The sequence below is a fragment of the Pan troglodytes genome, chromosome 13, assembly GCF_028858775.2.
Source record: "Pan troglodytes isolate AG18354 chromosome 13, NHGRI_mPanTro3-v2.0_pri, whole genome shotgun sequence".
In the NCBI taxonomy this organism is placed as follows: Eukaryota; Metazoa; Chordata; class Mammalia; order Primates; family Hominidae; genus Pan; species Pan troglodytes.
This window is the reverse complement of record NC_072411.2, coordinates 42,328,731-42,341,342: the sequence shown is the minus strand read 5'-3', so window position 1 is coordinate 42,341,342 and position 12,612 is coordinate 42,328,731. Positions and strand designations below refer to the sequence as shown.

At 33.1% G+C, this 12,612-nt stretch overlaps 1 protein-coding gene across 1 annotated transcript in view; it reads left to right on the top strand.

The window, feature by feature from the left end:
- Window positions 1–12,612, top strand: part of LRP1B (LDL receptor related protein 1B) — a 1,946,873-nt gene that overhangs the window by 1,890,366 nt on the left and 43,895 nt on the right. The gene's annotated exons all lie outside the window — the stretch shown is intronic.

Genomic DNA, 12,612 nt, shown 5'->3' with positions numbered 1-12,612 from the left:
AGTGAAAGTTCCAACAAATAAAAGCAAAGTTAAATTAAAATGTAACGTCATGCCAGAGACAGACAATAATTTTTCACAATATAGATCCTCAATAATATGAAAATAACCTATTAAGAGAAAAACCAGTGTAGCAGGGGTTGCTTCACAGAATCAGATACACCTTAAGTACAGAGCACCATGGGAATAGGAAGCCACTTAGTCTGTAATAGTGCTAGATTAGTTCAAAGGTCAAGTGACTACATTTGGATTTTTTTTTTTTTTTTACTTGCAATATCCCTTGAAGATCCATGTCTAAACCCATGGTAATAATATGATCTAAATTTCAGTTTGACAAAACAATTTGTATTTTATTAGTTTTGAGAACTTGGAAGATTTATAATGATGATCTCAGAGCAACCTTTCCTTGAAAATCAACTGACAGAAATGAATCAACTTATTGGCAGAAACAAATAAATTCAGATGGATAGGACCACATAATGAATGGCACCTGATTTAACTGATTTCTCGATTAACATCTCAGGACAAGAATTAAGGTCATTTCCGTGGTACCTGTAGACCATGAAGAACTAGAATTAAGCTAGAATTTTTCAACTCCAGATTTCATTGCTCCTTACATTAGAAAGTAGTGTAGGATTCTGATTTTTTTAGGTTCTGACCTTTTTGATCAGATCCCCTATCTAGACCTAAATAAATAAATAAAATGTTTTAAAACAATTTCAGTGGATTTTTGAACTTTGTTGGATGTATAGTCTGAGTTCACACTCCTAGAATATGTCAAATGAGAATCTAGATTTGTTGAAGAAATGCTAGGTTTTAGAGGTGAAGATGCAGAATTAAAATATTCTTTTTTAATTGTGTAAAACTATCTGAAGTAAATATATATGAACTAACAGTGTATTCTATAACTTTGGTTTCTCCAACTATTATTTTCATCATCACAGGTGACACTCAGTTACACTATCTGTAAAAAATGTTATTTCCTAAAATTGTAAGTTTAAAGTGCGATAATCTATAAGAAAAGTCTTCTGTAAATTGTAAAATTAAATGCAGATATTTTTATAATTTTCATTTTAATAGATATTTTGAGTGCTTATGATGAAAATATATACATATAATGTCATATATATTTAGGTATCATATAATTTAGATAATGAAAATAAACATTAATTTTATAGCATCAGATGCTTCACTTCATAATTTCTAAAATGATACATGAATTTAGAATGGACTTTTGCATTCAGTCATTGAAAGTAAGTAGATCAGAACACTGATGAAAACAGTTTTATGATTGGGCTTACTTCCATGCACAGATTAGATTATGACCACTGGAAGCTGAAAAGCTTAGTCTAATTCTGTGGCATGCCACATTTCTGGGAATTTGGCAAGTCACATTTTTATTCATATGGCATGTCTAGAGTGGCCAATAGTTGGTTCACTGATCCAGCATCTGAGTGTCTGTTTTATGTAGGCACTGGATATCCAAGGGCTCTCTCATTGGCACTTGATGGCATCTGTCTTTGCTTCCCAAGTGATTTTCCTTTCCAGTCTCCCTCTTTTATTCCTCCATCTGAACACAAACCCATGCTGGCAAACTTCGGTTAGTTTCAGAATAGGACGAACCAGCATTGGATGATCCAATATTTATAAAAATTTACAACTTGCTTAGGGGTTTTAAAGCTAAACAATCAGCAGTATTACTCTTGTTCTCTGCCTTCCGTAGTGCCCTGCTTTCCAAGGGGAAGCGCTCATTTATTAATTCAACAAATATTAGTAGATCATCTACTGTGTGCCAGCCACTGAGGCTTGGGATTTCATTATGAATAAAACAGAAAACTGCTCTTATTGTACTGCTTTATTTATAAAGAATATGCAAACATGTTATATGTCAGGTAGTGAGACTAGAGATTATGAAAAGTAAAGAAGTATAATTAAGAATCTAACCACTTCCTGAATAAAGAGAAAGGTCAGAGGCTTCAAAAGCAAAAACACATTACTTACTATATCATATAGTTTCTCACTGCAGTATCTTCATGTACACTATATACATGAAAGAGTAATGACTGAATCCCTTCTCCTTAAGGGCAGAACAATTTATGAGGACGATTTTTAAAAATAGTCTTTCTAAATAAAAGTATCTGGGATTAGTATTTTATTGATTAATTACAGTGATTGAATGCATATTTCTAATCTTGTTAAAGGTTAAATGCTATTAACAATGTAATTAAATTGATTTTCTGAAACCTTTGAATTATTATGAAAGTCTTAGTACAGAGAGAAACTGATTATTACATATCAATAAATTGTTTGTTTATACATATCTGACCTAAAGAAATGGCACAGTTAACCAGGGGATCCTTGCTAGTTTGTATATATTATTCTGCCAGGTGACCTTTTCAAGGTGACTCTCAATATTTTAGTGAATTCTGATTAAATAATAATCACTTCTACATAATCTGTTTTTCTTCTTGGTATCACACCAGTGTAGAAATCTCTCTCTCTCTCTGTGTATGTGTGTGTATATATATATGTGTGTGTGTATATATATGTATATATGTGTGTATATATGTATACATGTGTATATATGTACGCACACACATATACACATATATATGTACACATATATGTACGCATGCATGCACATACATATGTACGCATGCGTGCACATACATATGTACGCATGTGTGCACATACATATGTACGCATGCGTGCACATATGTGTATATATGTGTGTGTATATATATATACACACACCTATCTATATATATCTTGCTATCACACAATATAGAAATTTCTCTCTCTCTGTATATGTGTGTGTGTGTAGATACATATACCTATCTATATCTCTATCCATAGATATCCATATATAGATATAGATGTAGATATGTATATGTATCTACACACACATATACATGTGTATCTACACACACACATATATATACACATATATATACATACACATATATATACACACACATATATATACACACACATAGAGAGAGAGAGAGATATAGGGATTATCCATATATAAATATATAGATAGGTATATAGATATCCATATATATATGTATATACAGAGATATCTAGGTATATGGATATGAATATCTAGGTACATATATAGATATCTAGTTATACAGAGTTATATATAGATATCTAGGTATATATAGGTATATAGATATAGGTAGGTATATATATATCCATATATAGATACAGATAAATATATACATAGAGATTTCTACACTGGGGTGGTAGCAAGATATATATAGAGAGAGAGAGAGACAAATATACACCTATCTTTATCATCCCTCTATCTATCATCTAACTTTTCACTCATATTTTTGGTTGCATTGTAACATTGAAAAAAAAAACTAGAAGCAAAGTACATTTATGTATATCAGAAATCGTTGCTTCAACTATAGATTTGAAGTGGGTAGCTTGAAAGAAGGAAGAAAATAAGTATGGAAGGATATAAAAGAGATAGAAAGAAAGGAGGAAAGAATGAAAAAGGAAACAGGAAGGGAAAGATAAAATTAGGAACTGTATGGGTGTGTATAAGATGGCGTTGTATTCTCTCACTATGATGAGGTGAGATGTTGCCTGCCCTCCAGTTAGGCTACATAAAACATGATGACAATAACTTTCCTTATGATGCTCTCATCTGAGATAGAAATCTTTTTCATGATTACCTCCTATCCAGCTTTATCCACCATGCATTTCTCCATGAATTCCTTTCCAGTTTTCGAAAATTGAGTCATTACTTTGCACTCTGAAAAACGCTTTTTTTGGGGGGGGGGGGGAAGCCATGTATTTGTTAATGAAAATCTAGTATTGCTAATTGTTTTCAACTATGTTAGCCTTTAGGATTCTATCAGAGTTTAAGCACTCTGGAGACATGTACAATATTAACACTGTAGATACTAACACAGTATATGTTAATAAATTGTATCAGGCTGAAATTAATTGAACCTTAATACATACTCAGTGTCTTGATAGAGAAATTAGGGCCTAAATATGGCAAATGGCTTGTTTATGGCTGTGGAGGCGTGGCCTATATTTGCACGCTTCATTTCCATTCTTTTTTCAGGCCTTCATATGCTTATTCACTTATTTGGGTTTCAGTTAGCCTCATCTGATAAGCCATATTTAGCTGTCATCTGCAACTCAGCTTGCTCACAAGTCTCAGATGACTTTACCATTTACAGTTACTTGCTAAAATCTTTTATAGCTGGACTACTTTAAAAATAAAGAACTACTCAATCCAAAACACTGTTTATAAACAAAAATTATGAATACCTCCTATAAGTTTGTCTGATTAAAAAACATTGTTATGATAGCTCTATGAGTTGATTTTTGACTATTTTGAAAACTATTGATGCCATCATTGTTAATATGCATTTTACAATGGCAGTTTGTCAAAAATTCAAATGCTGATACTTTAAAAATCTCACCCCATATGTCACTCACTCAAATCAAATTTTTGATAATTTGGCTGAGTTTTACATTTTCCATCTCCCTGGACACTTAGAGATGTCACTGATCAAGATGATTTTATTCTTTAATTTTCAAAATTCCTTTATATAGAAATATTTGAAATACATTACTATTTTCATTAGTATAATAGAAAGTGGTATTTCCTTAGGCATGCTTTCAAGATGAAAATTTATCATTTCTAATCAGAGTTTTGCAGACATTTTTTCCTCAGTGAATATTTAATTGGCATACCTGGATTTAATGTTTGCCTACTTTATTAAACACAGCTCTGACTTTGGAAGGTATATTTAGCACTATGCACTAAAGTTTAATTATTAAAAATCTTAGGCTGTGTAAAACATTTGAGGAATGTAAAAAAGGATAAATCCCAATATTAAGTCTTTTTAAATTCTATCTCCTGATTTAATTCTTCAAAGACATAAAATTCTATACAAATTGTATACAATGTATACAAGTTACTCTATGTGTTTTGACTCCTAAGCCATGCTAGATGAAAAACTGACACTCATCTGCCATGTATCTCTAGGTAATGAAAGTCCACAATTGCTCTTATTAACATATTTAAGAATTATAAAACTTTTCCAGAAAACCTTTCAAATGTCCTCATCCTAAATTAGATATAAGTAAATGATAATGCTGTAGGTATGTCTTACTTTGTGATTTCTCGGCTATTATTTTGGTTTCTTATTTGTTTAGAGTGACCCAGAGTTGATCATGTCTGATAATGAATAGATCACCTTGATGGTTGAGTGTTTTCTTCAAGTGTGAGAATCCCATGCTTTGAACCAACTATCCATAGATAGAGAGACAAACATCTAACTTGGATTGGAATGAGAGACTGCAGTGGATAACATCTGACGTTTGAACCTGCAGCTCAGGTGTGAGAATGCCAGCTTGTGTCCCTGAGCTTTGAGATTATAGGCTGTGTCATTATCGTGCAGACTTCTTGTGGGTCTGCTGCCTTTGCTGCTACAGGATCCTTTAATATTCCAACTGCTGGGTAGGTCCTAAGATGTCCACAGAGATGGGATACTTTCCATTTTAAATACAGAAAAAGGAAAGAGAACAGCAAAGATATTCAAATTGCTTTGTAGATTTGTTTTCCTGAACGTATTTATGAACCATTAAGTATGAAAAATAAGAGTTTATCCTCTAGAGTTAGGCCTATTTGGATTTGAAGTTCTGTTCTACCTCTTGTTTGTGTGCAAGCCTTGGCAATTGCTTAACCTCTATGTGCATCAGTTTATTTATCTATAAAAAGAGGGTAACACCATCTAATGCCTCTGACTATACCAAACCCATGTGCCTGGCATGTAGGAGACACTGAAAAATGAGCGTTTATCAACATCGTAATTATCATTTACATCATTTTACTAAAAGAAGGCGCTAGTCCTAGATAGAGGGCACCATTGGAAATTGGTGGGTGAGGAAGGAATCATGACATAATCTTGGGCATGATTTAATGTAACTGCCTCAGTTCAAAGACGGCCAAAGGATATCTTGGAGAACTTAATCAGGAAACTCAGGTGAGGTCATATTGTTAGACCGAGGAAGGACTGGACTTAGGCTTCCAGTACCTCAAATTCTGGCCATTTTTTTTTTCTTTTCCTTATTATCTCATCCCAGTATAAGTATTCATCAAAAGTTTATAAAATTATATTTTTGGTTGCTCTGGAAATTCTACATTTCGTACAGATATGGAAGCAACCATAAACCACTCTGCAGGGATAATATCAGCAGAATTCATAGGATCTACTGCCTCTGGGACACAATTAAATATAACAGTGAAGGTGGAATATAAATTGCACTGAAACTGGCTCCTCAGTTACAGAATGCCTGGGGATATGCACTGTGAAATTTACCTAGTCTTTGTGATGGTAATTCCATCCTACTTTTAATTTGTTATTGGTTTGTGTGTGTGAATGCAGCCTTAAATTATCAAATGCATACTTAAATGATGAATATAAAACCACTTCACAAAATTTATTTTTAAAGGCCAGATTAAAATTCAGTGAAGTAGAACAATAAGTGTCCATTCATAAAATGCAATAATATTAATGTCTAATTCTCATATAGTTTCTCCTATATAACCTTTCTGTATTAGCCATTAAAGGCTCTCCAGTTTCTTATTATCCTTATATGGTATCTTCATACCCTGCTTAGCTGATATTAGTTTATTTTGATTTTCTTCTCTTTAAATTTCACACTTCACTAATTATTACAATGTGAATAGCCCAGTTGCAAATATGAGTAAATAGCTAAATAGTTTTGGCAATTACTTTTCTATAGAAAAATATTAGGGAAATAAGTTAAATGCAGTTATAGATTGTATAGCTATATGGCTTTCCATAAATATTTGTAAACCTGTGCATTTGCACATACATGCACATATTTTTATGTAGAGTCTATTACTGTGAAAAGATTAAAGGAAAATATATTTACTTGTATTTCTGGTTACATGAAAAGAAACATTAAAAGAGAAAGAAAAAGAGAGAGTGTGCAATAATGATCTCCCTTGAAAATTACTTTACTTCTGTGGCAGACATTAGCCATTCATTTATTCTTCAGTTACTAGCTACCTAATTACCATATGAATACTCTGTAATTACATATTCATCATTGTCCTTTAGATTACATTATTGTGTTTGGTGCTACTAGGTAGTTCTTAGTGTAATTACCTAACAGAGGTTATAAAAATTTTTACATTGTGAATATAAAGGGTTGTGTAAGTTCATGGTTCACTCTACTTTCTTAGAACAGATTAGTTACATTTCATTATTATTCCTTCTTACCATATATAGACTATCTCGTCTGTTATGCCATTCAGGTCAGTAAAATGCTCAAAACTTATGAGATGGAATGCTCAATAGGAAGGAAGACATTACTTTGGGTAGTAATAACTTTAGGCTTTTGCCACAGTAACCATTTAGATCAATGTTGGGTCCTTTTTTCTTCTTGCTTTAACCTTATGATTGACTTGTCAGTTATCTCGGAGCTAGTGTCCCATCATGCATTTCTGAGCTCTTTCCAGGGTTCCTAGTATACAATAAGGCACATACATGTCCACAGCAAATAATCAATTATGAATTCATCATTTCCATTTTATATTTATAGCCAAATTACATGTTGTTCATAAGACGATTAACTGTACAGTTCATGAATCGACTGTTTCTACTGACCAGTGTACCTAGACTCATCTATCTTGTCTTCGACCACTCTTTTCTATCTTGAATCCCTTCTTTATCCCACCCCCCACAATAAAAAAATCTTTTATCTATATTTTTCTTCTAAAACTGTCATTTTCCATCTATCACTATTTCCAACTTTATTTTAGTGCTACTAATTATTAAGCTGAATTTCAAATTTGAACAACAAATTTCACATACAAATTTGTGTGTGAAAGTGGAGTGTGAGTTGAGTGGTTGTGTATCTGTATTAGAAAGTAGAAGGCCATCCTTTGCTGCCTACTGTCTCCTTTATTTTTGGGGAAATTATTAAGTTTTTCATTTAGATTTGCCTACTTCTCCACATTCACTAACATTTCACTTAGCAAAAGTGAAATATAAAAAATAAATCTGAAGGCTATAAAACTTCAACAAAGGTAAGTTCATACAAATAATTGATCGTCTTAGTGATAAATGATTAGTAAAATATCAATACATTTTACTTAAGAAAATATGTATCTATCTTTTATAAAGGCTACTTTCAAAATGGTTTTAAAGTATTTTTGGTGCTTAGTCACCTCGATGGGATCATTAATATTTTTAGTGCTGTGGTATAAAAAATAAAATGGTGTTTATTTAGTAACTATTAAGTTTCTCTCTTTTTTTTCTTCAGAGCTTATAGATCAGTAAAGTAACTTTTAGAACCAAAGTGAACAATTACATACTGAAGAAGCCTTCTCATATACTATTCTTCATACTTTGCTAAATTAGTAAGCCAGTTTCCACTGGGCTAAGTACTAATGAAGTATTCATTTTATTAGATAAATAGCTGAATTGATACTTGGAATTTAAATATGAGTGTGTAGTAATTATGTGAGAGTATATAGAGAGGTGACGCTGATGAAAATATGGCACATATTTATACAAGTTTACATAGATGCTTGTAATTCTAGGTGCATTATAGATGTGAAGGGAGTGAGAGAAATTAAACTGGCATTCTTATGATTTATTAACATTGCAGTTATTACTTTGAGTCAATTACAGAAAACCTGGGCTTTGTTTGAATCACCCAGTTTAGAAATAGACAACACCATCAGATGTTTCAAACTCTTTCCTGGACTTGCACATAGCATGCACCGTGATAACACTTGAAATAACAGAGGACACTTGAAGAGATTATTTTGCTTTACAATTTACAAGTATCCAATGATTGCGTCGTAGCTAAAATATCAGATGCTAAAGTCTATTATTAAGATCTGCTTTCTCCTGTGTTCAGGAGTCTTGGAGTGGGAAATGAGTAAATAGCAAAGCCTTTAAGACAAGAAAGAAAGAGAGAAAGAAAGAGAGAGTGGAGAGGGAAGGAGGCAAGAGAAAGGGACAAAGACATTACATAAACGTCGAAGAATAGGCCCTAGAATCCTAACCGGGGTGCAGAAAACAGTCCAGTCAAACATCTAACTCAGCAGCTTCCACATGCTTCAAATATTAAGCCAAATAACTGGAGATAGAAGATTTTCATAAAAAGGCAATGGGAGGCAACTTGGCCAGGGCTGGAGTGTAGTGAGCAACTCTTTGCCCCTGAATTTCAACTCAGCATGGAGTGTTAAGAATGATAACTGGGAGAAATGAAATGTCTTCCCATTTGAATATCTGTAGAGAAAGGGTTCAGAGCATAAAATGATTTCTGCCATTTTTAGAGGGGAAAAATGGCATGGCTTAAAAACATGCAATTTAGATTTATTAAAGTGTAAATTCTAATATTTGCTTATTTCCCAATTTTATCATAAGCAAACCTTTCTTTTACAGTCTTGGATTCCATATTTATGCCATGAGGCCAATCAACTGCATTGAATAATGTGCATCTGACATGCTATGAAAAAAATATTGGACTCATTAAAGAGTGAAGGAATTTCTGTAAAGCATAAAAAGTGAACCATGAATTCCTTTTAAAAGTTGTTCCTACAAAGAGAAAAACTATTTAGCCTAGTTAGCTAAATAAATGAGAATTTCTAAAACATTCTAAGGTTGCTTATGTGCCTTTTATTAAAAAGAAAAAGCATCCTCTGTTGAAGTGTAATATACACAGAAAAGTTTAAAAATCACAAGTAAACAGTTCAATTAAATATTACAAGGTGTACACATCAGTTTAAACTAGCATTCAAGAAAAACATTATCAGCACTGCAAAAGTTCCCTCATGTTATTCATCACTCTCCTTTCTTCTCTCCTGTAAGATAAATCCTTCTTGACTTCTAAAACCATAGATTCAACTTAACTTTTGAACCTTATATAAATATAAAAATGTAGTATATATATTTTGTGTCTATTTTTCTCAATTTTTGTGAGATTCATCCATATTTTTGCTTACAGCTGCATTTTGTGTGTGTGTGTGTGTTTGCATATGTGCATTTTATTGTATAAATGAAACATAGTTTATCCATTCTTGGGACAGACATCTGGATTTTTTAAAATTTGGGCTTTTTAAAATATTGCTGTGCATATTATGTGTATGTTTCTTGACATACATGTGCATGCTTTTCTTTTGGGTATATGTTAACAGTGGAAGTGCTAGGTCATAAGGTGTGCGTATGCTGAAACTTAGGAGATATTGCCAACCGTTTTCCAAATTGGTTGCACCAACATTCTCTCCCACGAGTAGTAGTAGATGAGAGTTTCCACTATTATTGTATTGTCAGTCTGGTGGGTGTGTATCGGTATTTCATTGAAGTGTTAATTTAATTTTCATCTCCTTGATTGCTAGTGAGTTATGTACAGGCCCCTCATCTTTTCATTTTATTTTTTATTATTTATTTATTTATTTAGAGATAGAGTTTCACTCTTGTTGCCCAGGCTGGAGTTTACACTCCAATGTCACGTGACTCCAATGTCACGATCTTGGCTCACTGAAACCTCTGCCTCCGGGGTTCAAGCGATTCTCCTGCCTCAACCTCCTGAATAGCTGGCATTACAGGTGCCCACCACCACATCCAGCTAATTTTTTGTATTTTTAGTAGAGAGGGGGTTTCACCATATTTGCTAGGCTGGTCTCGAACTCCTGACCTCAGATGATCCACCAACCTCAGCCTCCCAAAGTGCTGGAATTACAGGTGTGAGCTACCGCACCCAGCCCATCTTTTTAATCTTAATCTAAGATTTAATTTATGCACAAAATTACTTATAATTAGCATACTGCAGATAAGTTTTTAACTTTGACCTTTAGTACTTTAAGTTAAATGCAAACTACTCTTTGCTGGAGTGTGGTCCTGGACATTCATCAACCTCCAGAATATTAATCCATTTTTTTCTAGTTATTTGGGTCTTTTCAGGGGTATAGTTATAAAAACAAAGCGCTTCAAAATTTTACATGAAAAATTACATTTTAATTTTGGTTTTCAATGTTAGTTAATAAATAAGCTATTTTGGTCAAATCAAATCTATTTACAAGTATTAGACAATGTAGTCTCTTTGCCAACTAGTAAAATTCTCTCCAGATCATCATTTCTTACATTTTCTAGTTCCCATACCTGGGCCCCATTTCAGACCTATGAATTATAATCTAGGAGTGGGTGGCAGGGAAAGGCACTGGAATTTTCATCTGCAAATAAGTTCCTTATATGATTCTATAATTAATTATATCCACCATGGCAACCTTTGAATAATGACATAGTAAAAAAATGTTGCAAAGAAACATCACTAGACTTCTATGTCTCATCAGACAGCTAATCAGCCCCAGTGGATGAAATTTTAAAGCAGTTGGGGACAATATTAAAAGAGCTTTTTATGAGTTAGAGGTATCTTGCAACCTGCCTAAAGAAGGTTGTTCTTCAGAGGTTTCTGCATTGAATGGGAGGCTGTCCTGGATGATCACATAGACTGCTGTTGATATACTCTTCATAAATAAAAACAGCATTTGTGTTGTGTATATATACCCTCCAAGCCTAGAACAACTACAGAAACCATAATGTATGGCTACTAACACTATGTTAAATTTCAGATCTCCAACTCTCTTACCTTTTGAAAGTGCTATATGTCTTAAATATAGCCAAAACCCGTATTAATAGGCTTCAACCCTAAATCTCAATGAAGGTACTTGGCACAGTGCAACAGCAAGCATGGGAATGCTTGAAATAAATTTCCATAAATATGAAGCAAGTCTGTCAATAAATTTAATTTCTGTCTGATTTAATAAAGGGCTAGATAAACATAAACATGAGAATTATAAATTATGTTTTAATTTTTCTTACCCATTATAATTGTCAATATAGCAGGATGAAGTTTATAAATTGTGATTTTTATCTCAGCTAATCTCATTTAATATTGCTTCACAATTAAATAGGTAAAAGGAAACTGCATTTTATAAACACAAAGCCTGGAATCAATTTAATCAATTATTTTGCATAGGATCATTTATATTATTAATTTCAATATTTAAGTGTGATAAATTATAATATATTCATATATAAAAGACATGATTGCTTTTCAAAAGACAGAAGCAGAATGTCTAATTCTATTGTTAGAGTGGTTGTTATATTATTAAATAGTCTTTGTTTCATTATGCATGTTCAAGGGGTATAGAAATATTTGGGTGAAGTGTTCCTTCCTAGTTGAGAAAATCGTCTATGACGCTCAATGAGAAATGGCCTTCAAAACAATAGGTTCACATTACAGGGAGTTTCGTGACTGATGGGAAGATTAGTCTCTTACCTTAGAAAAGGATAATAGCCTAGATTTCTGTTATTATTCCCCATGAATGATGGATCAGTTAGTCTCCCAGTTTGCTTTCCTCTCGGAGTTCCATGAGAGGCATAACTCGTTGTTTGCTCACCTGCTCAGGCATGCAGAAAATACCTGGGTTTGTTCTGCTACGTGTACAGGGAGGCTTCTTTCCACAACACTAAAGTCTGGTGCAGGGGTATGAGTCCTCTGCTCACCACATGTGGCTGACTGCCACTGTGACTACTT